This window comes from Daldinia caldariorum, assembly GCF_022478825.1.
Source record: "Daldinia caldariorum strain CBS 122874 unplaced genomic scaffold F4812scaffold_22, whole genome shotgun sequence".
In the NCBI taxonomy this organism is placed as follows: domain Eukaryota; kingdom Fungi; phylum Ascomycota; class Sordariomycetes; order Xylariales; family Hypoxylaceae; genus Daldinia; species Daldinia caldariorum.
This window is the reverse complement of record NW_025953058.1, coordinates 212,007-226,147: the sequence shown is the minus strand read 5'-3', so window position 1 is coordinate 226,147 and position 14,141 is coordinate 212,007.

Below are 14,141 nucleotides of genomic sequence, written 5' to 3'. Positions count from 1 at the left end.
ATATATAATTACACTTAAATAAATTAAAATATAAAATTTAAAAATTGCAATAGTACGAGATTAGTTTACACCAAATAATATCATTATTATATAATAATTTCACAGATTTACTAATTATAATAAACAATTAATAAAGGACTTTAATAAAATCTATGATTTTATTATAATTATTATATAAGGAAAAGAAAAAACCTTTTAATGGACGTTAAAAGCAAATAAAGCTTTTAAAAAAATATAAAAAACTATTATGTGACGAACCTACACTTAGGTCCGTTAGAGTGTAGTAATAAGGGTCTTGATTTTAGGTAAACAGTAGCGATATGGGTTAAGTGTTAATAAAATGTTAAGAGTATTCGTTAAGAAAGCTTAAAGTCCTTCTCCTTATATGGGTTAGATATAAGATTTAGATTAATAGTTAAGGAGATGTAAATAAATGTTTAGATATATAATAATCTTAAATATCCTGTAGACCTTTTTTTTAATCTTTTTGTTCTTAGGATTATTATGGATTTTATAGATTTTATTAATTTAAAGGATCTTATAAAATTTATAAAATTTATAAAAGTTTTAAGATTTAATTATTTAAAGTTTAACTAAAAAGGTATTAATTAATATCTTTACTTTTATATTAAATATAATTTTGTTGCTTATTGGTTTATAATATTATTTCTTTTTTTCTAAGCCTTTTTGTCCTTAAAGATCCCGGTAGGTTTTTTTCTTTTATCCTCTTATTTTATTTTAGCTTAATAAACCTGACTTTTTTTATAATATCAGGACGTATATCGAAAGCAACTTCCAAAACCTGTTATTAACTTAATTAAAAAACTATTTATAAAGCTTATACTGCTTTTATTAAGTTATTTAGTTTTTATGGTCTTTTGTATTTTTATTACTTTTATACTAATGAAACTTTTTATTTTTTAATTAAAGATTTTTTTACTTATTATTATTATGTTAAAAATAGTTATTGTTTAAGTTATAACATAATAAAAACGAATTTTTTAAATAATATTTCGTTAGAACTTTTTTATTTGCAAGAAGAATATTATAAAGTTAAAAAGGAATTACTTTTATTAAATAAATAGATTAAAAATTATTAATTGTTAATTAAAATTTATTTTAACAAAATTTATTAATGTTAAAGTGATATATTTATAAGTATTAAGTAACTTAATTAATTTTATACTTAAGAAAAAACTTTAAAAACTAAAGCTATTAAGGTTATATGTTAAGAGGTTAAGTTTAAGCGTTTAAAGGAAAAAGAAGATAAGGATTAAAATATTTTTAATTAGTTTGGTCCGTTTGTACTGTTTAATTCTTCCGGGGACGACCCCGGCGGGGCTACCGCTTTTTGAAATAATTTTAACTTAAAAATAAATTTATTATTATTTATGGGCGGTTAAGATTTTCTCGATAAAATATTTTTATAAGCTCTTAAGCGTTTTTAAGGTGCTTAATTAATTCTTATATATTTTTTTTTAATAGGTAGTCCTTTTATTTAATTAAGTATTTAATTTAATTTTTAAATTATTTAAAATCTAATACTTTTTTAATTTTATATTTTTAATTAGCTTTAATATTTAAAGTAATTTATATTAGCGCGTTTTTAAGTGCTTTTTCTAATAAAGAAATATGAAATATTAAATATAATTTCGTTTTTATTAATAATAATAATTTATAATTAATTTTTAAAATAACTTTTTCAATTTGGAATGGTTTAAGTTTCTTATAATTTAATTTATTACTTAATCTTTTAATTTTAATATTTTATTATAATAAATAAACCTTATTTCCCTTTTTAAAGATTAATTTCTTAATTTTATATTAATTACTATATTTCTTTATTCTTATTTATAAGAATTTAAATTTATTTATTAAATACTTTTACGTAATAATAACTTATTCTGTTATAGCTTTTACCTTAAGGATAAATATTTCTTTTATATTAGTTAATTCTATAATAATAAAATTATAACCAATATTTGCCTTAAATGGAGATATCTTTATATTTTTATTTATAAAGCTATTATATGTAATTTCTATTTATAGTAATAGTTTTACCTAATTATCTTACATTTTGTTAACATATGTGCGAAGATACTGTTCTAACGTCTGATTTAAACGCTCCGTTTGTCCGTCTGATTGTGGGTGGTATGCTGTTAACAGTTTTTATTTTACACCCATTCTTGCTGTTAGGCTACTTACAAGGTGCCTTGCAGTTTTTAGATATGTGGCCCATCTTGTTGCAGTTGTAGCATTTGACCTTGGTTATATCCTTTTTGGGTTTCTTTATCTTAATTGCACTAAGGTTAACTTCCTTGGTTTCTTTTTTGGTACGGGTGAAGGTAAGCTTTTTGGTCTTCTTTTCTTAGAACCTTTCGTATAACCTTTTGTTATGAATGATGGCTCTTTTGATGTACTTGTTGATGTATTAGGGTTTTTTTTCCTTAAAGATTTTGTCTTTAACTTACGTAGCCAATCTTTCGTAAAAGTAGTTGAACTAAGTATCCTTAAGGAGTTAAGTAATTGCTATAAGCTGCTTAAACTTTATAACGTATTCCAAGGCTTTCTTAATTTATTTAAGGTTCCAAATAACCTTACAAGCATCTTCTTTCTTAAACGGATTGCCGAATATCAACCGTATTTTATTTTCGAAATTGGAATATTTGCTAAAAATATATTGGGATTCTTCTATCTTCTTTTAAGTATTGTTAAAATAATTATCCATAATAAGTTAAAGCCACTTAAAGGCGCTGCCTTTTAAATATTAACATACTGTTAAGACTTTATATTTATTTTTATTAAGGCTACTTTAATAAAAAACCAAATAAAATTTAGCCGCATTAAGCCAGGCTTTTACGTCCGTAATACTGTTATACTTAAATGGTAATAAGGGCTTAAATCCCTGGCTTATTAGTAACGGGACCGTAAGTTCTTATCACCTTATAGGTCGTGATTTAGGGTCCTCATCCGGGTCGTCGTTGGGATCGTTATTTAGATTATCGTTTTTTTTAATCTTAAGTTCAGTTAATTCTTTCTTAAAGGTTTCGAACTTATTTTTAAGTTTCTTATAATCCTTATATATATTTTAAAGTCTATCTTTCAAAATATTAATTTGCTTTCCTTAAATTAGGGCCTTTTCTTTCCCTTTATTAGTAACTTCTATAGTTTCCTTTACCTCCTCCTTAGAGGATCTAACTTAAAACTTAATTTTAATAAGGACCATATTATCAATAAGTCCTAATACATAATTAAAAGGTAGTACGTTAAGTTTGTTATATTATCTTATTTAATTAACTTTTATTAAAAGTTGGTTTTTAAGTAATTCATTTAATAAATATTTTAAAATAAATAAATTATAATTAATTTAAATAAGCGAAGGAACGTTATTACTAGCGCTTATACTATATTTAATTAATAATAATACTAATTAAAAAGTTATTAAAATATAACGAACTTATATTTAAATCCGTTAAAATATAATAATAAAGGTTTTAATTTTAAGTAAATAGTAATAATATGGGTTAAATATTAATAAAACATTAAAAGTATTTATTAAAAAAGTTTAAAGTCCTTCCCTTTATATAAATTAAATATAAAATTTAAATTAATAGTTAAAAAGATATAAATAAATATTTAAATATATAATAATTTTAAATATCTTGTAAACCTCCCTCTTAATCTTTTTATTCTTAAGATTATCGTGGATTTTATAAATTTCGTTGATCTAAAGGATCTCATAAGATCCATAAGATCCATAAGAGTCCTAAGATCCAATTATCCGAGGTTTAACCGAAAAGGCGTTGGTTGACATCCCCGCTTCCATATTGGATATGGCTTCATTATCTGTTGGTTCGTAACATATTATTAATAATCTAATAATAAAATTACCTAAGTTTAACCAGCTAAAACAAATCCATATAAACGGATTAAATGCAGTTATAAGCGTAATCTTAAAATAACTTAAAAATAATAAAATATAACATTTAGTGGCATATTTATTTAAAACTTTTAAAGGAGTTTAAATATAATATTAAATTTATAATAAGGAATTACTTATTATTATCATAATATTTAAAAAATGGAAACATTGGTTTAACGGAATTAAAGAACTAATCATAGTATTATTTAATTATAATAACTTTAAAACGCTAATAACCACTTAAAAATTAAGATTTAAAGTTTAAAGATAAATAAAATACCTTAGTAATTTTAATTTTAAAATAATTTATATTATAAGAAAAGCTAATATATAAGTAAACGCACTTAATAAACTTAATAGCATTAGCATAAAAAATATAATAAAGGAAAAAATAATACTTATGTTAAATAAATAAAGAACACTTATTTTATTAATATTATATCTTATAAAAAAAGATAATACCTAAATAATATATATTTAAAAGGCATTATTAGTAGAAGAATTATTTCCAAATATTAAAATAAGAAAAAGTATAATAACTTATTTAAATAAAGTATATATATTAAAAACTTTATAATATAAGTTCGTTAAAAAATATTACGAGCATTTATTACATAAATATTAAAAAATCTTTTAAATTATATAATAAATTATAAGAAATTATAACTTCCCAAACTTATTTAAAGTAATTAAAAAAGTAATTAATAATTATAATATAAACTATATAAATTTACGTAACTTACAGAAATTTTAAATAAAGCTTGGAAAATTATTATATAAGATTTTATAATTAAGTTATTATTATTAAAAGAACTTATAATTAATATACCATATAATAGCATATAAGTAATGGTTAATAAATTAATTAAATATAAGTACTTTATATTATATAAAAAGTTTAATATAGTTAAAAACCTAGTTTATACATTTTTTAAGCACGTAATTAGTAAATATAAATTATTAAAATATATTATTTTAAATAAAAATAAGTTATTCACATTTAAGTTTTGGATTAGCTTAATAATAAAAATAAGTATAAAATAGAAATTGTTAATAGCATATTACTTATAATTAAACGGATAAACGGAGTATTTGAATTAAATGTTAAAATAATATTTTTATATATATATTAATAAAATGTAAAATAATTAAGTAAAATTATTATTATAAGTAAAAATTATATATAATAACTTTATAAATAAAGATATAAAAATATTCTTATTTAAGGTAAATATTAGTTACGATTTTATTATTATAAAATTAATTAGTATAAAAGAAATACTTATTTTTAAGGTAAAAACTATAATAGAATAAGTTATTATTACGTAAAAATATTTAGTAAATAAGCTTAAATTCTTATAAATAAGAATAAAAAAATATAATAATTAATATAAAATTAAGGGATTAATTTTTAAAAGGGGAAATAAAGTTTATTTATTATAATAAAATATTAAAATTAAAAGATTAAGTAATAAATTAAATTATAAAAAACTTAAATTTTTTAAAATTAAAAAAGTTATTTTAAAAATTAATTATAAACTATTATTATTAGTAAAAATAAAATTACATCCAGTATTTCATATTTCCTTATTAGAAAAAGCATTTAAAAATGCCTTAATATAAACCACTTTAAATATTAAAATTAACCAAAAATACAAAGTTAAAAAAGTATTAAATTTTAAGTAATTTAAGAATTAAATCAAATATTTAATTAAATAAAAGGATTATTTATTAAAGGAAAATATTTAAGAATTAATTAAGTACTTTAAGAACGCTTAAAAGCTTATGGAAACGTTTTACCAAGAAAATCCTAACCGCTTACAAATATTAATAAGTTAATCCTTAAGTTAAAACCATCTTAAAAAGCAGCGGCCCCACTGGGGTTGCCCATGGAAAAATTAAAAGGTTTAAGAGGATTTATCTAATTAAAAACGTTTTAATCCTTATCTTTTTCCTCCTCTAAACGCTTAAGCTCAACCTTATAATATATAATCTTAATAACTTTTACCTTTATAACCTCCTTTTAAAAACAAAGTTAATTAAGATGTTTAATACAATTAAATATATTACCTTAATAATAGTTAATCTTTTTTTAATAATTATTAATTTTAGCTTAATACTTATAAATTTTATTATAATATTTGCAAATTTTATTTAATTAACTTTTAATTTCCTTATATAATTAAAAAAGTTCTTTTTTAACTTTATAATGCTTATTATATAAATAAAACAATTTAAAAAATATATTATTTAAAGAATTTATTTTTATTATATTATAACTTAAATAATTATTATTATAAACATAATAATTATAAATAAAAAAATTAATAATTAAAAAACAAAAAGTCTTACTTATATAAAAATAATAAAAATAAAGTATTCCCTAATAATTAAAAGACTTAATAAAAGCAGCACGAGCCTTATAAACAGCTTTTTAATTAAGCTGATAACGGGTTTTAAAAGTTACTTTTAATATATGCCTTAATATTATAAAAAAAGTTAATTCTATTAAATCAAATGAAATAAGAAAATGGAAGAAAAGAACCTACTGGGATCTTTAAGGATAAAAAAGCTTAAAAGGAGGGAAATGGTGTTACAAACTAATAAGCAACAAAGCCATACCTAATATGGAAGCGGGGATATTAATTAATAACATTTCAATTAAACTTCAAATATATGGATCTTATAAATCTTATAAATTTTATGGATTTTATTAAAAAACATAAAATTTTTAAAATCCTTAAAAACCATAAGATCTATAATGCCTTTAATAAAACACTAAGCAAAAAAAAGCTTATAAATATTTAAAACCATTATATATTTAAATACTTATTTACATTTCTTTAATTATTAATTTAAATTTTATATTTAACCTATATAAAGGGAAAAACTTTAAACTTTTTTAATAAACATTTTTAACGTTTATTTAATACTTAACTTATATCGTTACTATTTACCTAAAATTAAAACCTTTATTATTACACTTTAACGGACCTAAATATAAGTTCGTCACAAATAATAATAAGGGTAAAACTAATGTATTAATAATATTTTTAAAAGGAAAAATCTATTTAAAGTTAACTAGTAATATAATATCCTTTTATATAATAATAATAAGTATATTATTTTTCTTTTTAATATCCGCGATAAAGCACTTTATCCTTAATAAAGTGCTTACGCGTCAATGTTACACAACCATTAAATAATATATTAATTTTACCTTATTTTAATTATTTTTATTATTATTTACTTTTTTATTACGTACGTATTTATTAATATAAATTAATAAAATTAAAAAAGTTATTATTATAATAATTTAAAAGATTTTATTATAATAATATATATAATATTAATATACTTTTTTTATTAAATAAATAAATTTATTATTAATAACGAATTATTAATTTATTTTATTATTTAATTTATTTAAATTTTTTATTATTTATTATAATTTAAATTTATTATTTATTAATAAATACGTATATATAATAAAAGTAATAAATAAGTAATTTAAATAATAATAAAAGTAAAATTAATATATTAATAATATTTAAAAAAAGAAAAATTTATTTAAAGTTAATTAATAATATAATATCTTTTTATATAATAATAGTAAATATATTATTCTTTTTTCTAATATTAGTAATAAAGCACTTTATCCTTAATAAAGTGCTTACGCGTTAATATTACATAACCACTATTATTATTAATAATTAAATTTTTATTTTTTATATAATTTTATTATTTTATAATATTTTAATTAAAAAGCTTAATATAAATATAAGCTTATATTATAATTATTAACTTAATTAAAATAAAAATTATAAATAAATTATAAGTTTTAATAAATTATATTTTTAATTATATAATTATATAATAAAAATTTATTAACTTTTAAATAATTACTTTTAAATAAAAAATAATTTAAATATTATTTATATTAATAAATTTAAAAATTATTAATATAAATATATTATATATTTAAATATTTAAAAAATAATAAATAAATATTAAAATTATTAAAATTAATACTTTAAATTATGTTAATATAATAAAATATTTATATAAAATTATAACGAACTTATATTTAAATCCATTAAAATATAATAATTAAAAGGCTTAATTTTAAGTAAATAATAATAATATAAGTTAAATATTAATATAATATTATAAATGTTTATTAAAAAGTTTAAAGTTTTTCCCTTTATATAAATTAAATATAAAATTTAAATTAATAATTAAAAAAACGTAAATAAATAATTAAATATATAATAGTTTAAATATTTTATAAACTTTTTTTTTTTTACTTAAAGCTTTTATAATTTTAATAATTTTAATAATTTTATTAAAATCATTAAAATCATTAAGATTATTTTTTTATTAACTTATTTAAGGTTTATCCGTTTTTAATTATACGTTTTAAAATCCCTGCTTTTATACAAAGTATAATTTTTATGCTATTAATTCGTAACATTTAAATAAAATATTAAACTTACGATAAAAAACTATTTATTATTATGATAATATTTAAAAAATAAAAATATTAATTTAGCAGAACGAAAAAACTAATTATAATTTTTTTTAATTATAATAACTTTAAAACGTTAATAATTATTTAAAAATTAAAATTTAAAGTTTAAAAGTAAATAAAATATTTTAGTAATTTTAATTTTAAAATAATTTACGTTATAAAAAAAGCAAATATATAAATAAATATATTTAATAAATCTAATAATATTAACACGAAAAATATATAAAAAAATAATACTTATATTAAATAAATAAAAAGTATTTATTTTATTAACATTATATTTTATAAAGGAAAATAACATATAAATAACATATTAATGGTTATATAATAACGACGCATAAGCACTTTATCGGGGATAAAGTGCTTTATTACTAATATTAAAAAGAGGAATAATGTACCCACTATTACTGTATAAAAAGATATTACATTATTAGCTAACCTTAAATAGATTTTTCCCTTTTTAAATATTATTAATACATTAATTTTACCTTTATTATTATTTGATTTACTTATTTATTATTTTTTACCATACGTACGTACTTACTAACACACATATTAAAACAATTATATTTATAAATAAATTACTTATAAAAATTAAAATAAAGAAAAGTATAATTACTTATTTAAAAAAATATATATACTTAAAGTATTATAATATAAATTTGTTAAAAAATATTATAAGTATTTATTATATAAATATTAAAAAATCTTTTAAATTATATAATAAATTATTAAGGATTATAACTTTTTTAACTTATTAAACGTAATTAAAAAAGTAATTAATAACTGTAATATATATAATAAAATAAAAGCAGTTAAATATAAGTTATATAAACTTATATAATTTAAAAGATTTTTAAATAAAGCTTAAAAAACCATAATATAAAACTTTATTATTAAATTATTATTATTAAAAAAGATTTATAATTAATATACCATATAATAATATATAAATAATAGTTAATAAATTAATTAAATATGGATATTTTATATTATATATAAAATTAAGTATAATAAAAAACCTAATATACTTTTTCTTTAAATATGTAATTAATAAATACAAATTATTAAAACGTATTATTTTAAATAAAAATAAGTTATTTATATTAAAATTTTAAACTAATTTAATAGAAAAAATAAATGTTAAATAAAAGTTATTTATAATATATTACTTATAATTAAATAAATAAACGGAATAATTAAATTAAATATTAAAATAGTATTTTCGCATATATATTAATAAAATATAAAATAATTAAGTAAAATTATTATTATAAATAAAAATTGCATATAATAACTTTATAAATAAAAATATAAAAATATCCTTATTTAAAATAAATATTAATTATAATTTTATTACTACAAAATTAATTAATATAAAAGAAATACTTATATTTAAAATAAAGGTTATAACGAAATAAATTATTATTACGTAAAGATATTTAATAAATAAACTTAAATTCTTATAAATAAAAATGAAAAAATATAATAATTAATATAAAATTAAAGGATTAATCTTTAAAAAAAGAAATAAAGTTTATTTATTATAATAAAATATTAAAACTAAAAAATTAAGTAATAAATTAAATTATAAAAAACTTAAATTATTTAAAATTAAAAAAGTTATTTTAAAAATTAATTATAAATTATTATTATTAGTAAAAACGAAATTATATTTAATATTTTATATTTCTTTATTAGAAAAAGTACCTGAAAATGTATTAATATAAATTATTTTAAACGTTAAAACCGATTAAAAATATAAAATCGAAAGGGTATTAAATTTTAAATAATTTAAAAATTAAATTAAATATTTAATTAAATAGAAGGATTATTTATTAAAGGAAAATATATAAAAATTAATTAAATATTTTAAAAACGTTTAAGAATTTATAAAAACGTTTTACCGAGAAAATCTTAATTACTTATAAATAATAATAAATTCATCTTTAAGTTAAAACTATTTTAAAAAATAATAGCTTTAACGGGGTTACCTTTAGAAGAATTAGGTAGTATAAATGGATCAGCCCGATTAAAAATATTTTAACTTTTACCTTTTTTTTCTTTTTCTTTTTTATAATTTAACTCTTCTTTACGTTAAAAGATATAAAAGGCTTTATCTTTAACCTCCTCCTCTTTAGCCCGAATTTCTTTTAAATGAAAAATAAGCCGCAATAAATCCTTTTAATATTAAAATATCTTATTTTTAATTCTATAATATTTATTTTTATAAAATTTAATTTTTCTTTTTAACTTATTAAAAAAATTCATTTTTAAAACGTTATAATTAAAATAATTATATTTATAAGTATAAATATTATAATTAAACAAATTAAAAACAAAAATATAAAAAAATTCGCCAAAACGCTTATAGTTCGAATATAAAATAAGGGCAATATTAGTTAATTTAATATAAAAAATACGAAATTCTTTATTTTCCCGTTAATTAACATAGCTTTTTCGCTTCGAAATAAATTTAAATATGTAATTTAATATTTTAATAAATTAGCACAGAAAAATATAAGAAAAAGAAAAGAAACTATATTAAAAACGCGTTTACCGATAAATCTTTAAAGGTAAAAAACTTAAAAAAAAGAAAATAATATTATAAATTAACAGTATAAAAATTATACTTTATATAAAAACGGAGATCTTAAAACGTACGATCTTAAGAACAGATAAACTATAAATAAAATATATTAAAAGGAAATAATCCTAATAATCCTAATAATTTTATAAGATTATTAAAATTAATAAAATCATTAAGGACTATAATAACCTTAAAAAATAAAAAAGATTTATAAGATATTTAAAACTATTATATATTTAAATACTTATTTATATTTCTTTAATTATTAATCTAAATCTTATATTTAACTTATATAAAGAAAAGGACTTTAAGCTTTTTTTAATAAACATTATTAATATTTTATTAACACTTAACCCATATTATTACTATTTACTTAAAATTAAGACCCCTGTTATTACACTCTAACGAACTTAAGTGTAAGTTCGTCACAAATATTACTTTTACTGCTCGGGATTTAAATTGTTTTTTTAATATTTTAAATTATTTTTAAAATGCTTTATAATTTTTAAATATATATCTTATTTTATTGTAATTATAATATTTAATTTTAATTATATTTTTCTTAAGTTTTTCCATTTTAATAGCATTAAAGCTTATTTTTTTAAATTCTTTTTTAATGCAAATAAAAATAAGTTTCTTAATCTTTTTCTTTTAAAACCTTTTATATAATTTTTTATTATATATAATAACGCACTTAATATATTTATTAATATATTTAAGCTTTTTTTTAAAAAAATTTTATTTTTAACTTATATAATTAATCCTTTATAAAAATAATTAAATTAAGTATCTTCAGGTAATTAAACTATTATTACTAATTATTTAAATTTAATAATATATTTTAAAGTTTTTTTAATTTATTTAAAGTTTTAAATAACTTTATAAGTATTTTCTTTTTTAAATAGATTTTTAAATATTAATTATATCTTATTTTCGAAATTAAAATATTTGTTAAAAACGTATTTAAATTCTTTTATGTTTTTTTAAGTTTCATTTAAATAATTATTTATAATAAGTTAAAGCTATTCGAAAGTGCCGCCTTTAAAATGTTAATATACTGTTAAGACCTTATATTTATTTTTATTAAAATTAATTTGAAAAAAAATTAAATAAAGTTTAACTATATTAAGCCAAATTTTTATATCTGTAATACTATTATATTTAAATGGTGAAAAGGATCTAAATTTTTTATTTAATAATAATAAAACCATAAGGTTTTATTATACCGGATATAAATTAAAATTTTCGTTATTATCGTTATTATTATCCTTTTTAATTTTAAATTTAATTAATTCTTTTTTTAGAGTATTTATTTTGTTTTTAAGTGCTTAATAAGCTTTGTACGCTCTTTAAAATCCTTTTTTTATAAAGTTTATTTTATTTTCCTTAATTTAAGCTTTCCTTTTTCCCTTATTAATAATTTTAATAATTTTTCTTACTTTTTCCTTAAATAATCTTACTTAAAACCTAATTTCTGTTAAAACCATATTATTAATTAATTTTAAAATATAATTAAGAAATAATATATTAAGTTCGTTACATTATTTTATTTAATTAATTTTTATTAAAAGTTAATTTTTAAAAGACTTATCTAATAAATATTTTCAAATAAATAAATTATAATTAATTTAAATAAATAAAAAAATATTATTATTAAAATTAATATTTATATTACATTTAATTAATAACAATATTAATTAAAAAGTTATTAAAATATAATAATAAAAGGTTTAATTTTAAATAAATAGTAATAATATAAATTAAATATTAATAAAATGTTAAAAATATTTATTAAAAAAGTTTAAAGTTTTTCTTTTTATATAAATTAAATATAAGATTTAAATTAATAATTAAAAAAACATAAATAAATAATTAAATATATAATAATTTAAATATCTTATAAATTTCCTTTACTTTTGCTTTAAAGTTTTTATAATTTTAATAATCTTAGTGATTTTACCAGATTATTAAGATTATTAAAATTATTACCCTTTTATAGGTTTACCAAGGTTTACCCGTTTTTCTGATCGTATGTTTCAAAATCCCCGCTTCCATATAAGGTATAGTTCCCGTGCTATTAGTTCGTAACATATAATAAATTAAATAATAATAAAATTATTTTTAAATTTCATAAATGAAATTATATAAATTTAACCATTTTAATAATATTAAAATTAAATTATATTTTAAATAAAAGGATTTTTATAAAAATAATTAATAATAATTTTACACCTTATTATAAACCTTTAATACTTTAGGTTAATAAGTTACGAAGAATTATATTTAATAAGGAAGGGGTGGAACAAACATTATATTCCCATATGCAGGACGTCTTTCGCAAAGCCCAAAAAGACAAGATGGTGTTTAATGCGACAAGCGGTTAATACTCATGCGGGCATTTTTCTAGTTACTTCTTATCACTTTATAGCACAAGCGTGGCCGAAGGTTAGCCGTAATTAATAAGTTTGAAAGTTGGAATTTCCTTAATACGAGACCGTTAGAGGTATATCTTATCTCCTCTGGAGCCTTTCTAAACCAGAATCTTTCACACTCCATTGCAATTAAATTATTGGTTGATACAGTTTTTTCCGTAGAGAAATGCTTGAGCACCCTATCAAAACGAATAGCTAGGTAATCTCAACAAAAATGGTTTGTTTTCTTCTAGGTGAATCCAAACTATGCTTTTCCAACCCCAATTTCCTGTTTTGAGGAAGGTCTACCGGGCTTGGTACATATATGATATGTTAGGACCCATATGTGCACCGGATTCTAACTCTATTCTGCGAAGCAATGTCCTAAGTTGTTGGCTTTCCGGCAGTGCTTCGTTCGCTGACGAGGGTGGGCACGGTGTATCCCCGGCTTGGTCGGGGCTTGGCGACCCTTACCTTAACGATGAATTTGCCTCTTGATAACTTTGGAACGTTAAATTTGAACTCCCAGAACGATGGACAATAAATTCTTGATATCATACCTTCATAGAATATATACCCGGAACGCTGCTCTCGAGGATCTTCCACAGGCCCCTAGAAGCAGCATGTTTTGCCGAGACACGGGTGATAAACCATCTAGGCTTGTTTTCCGTATTCGAGTCGAAATTT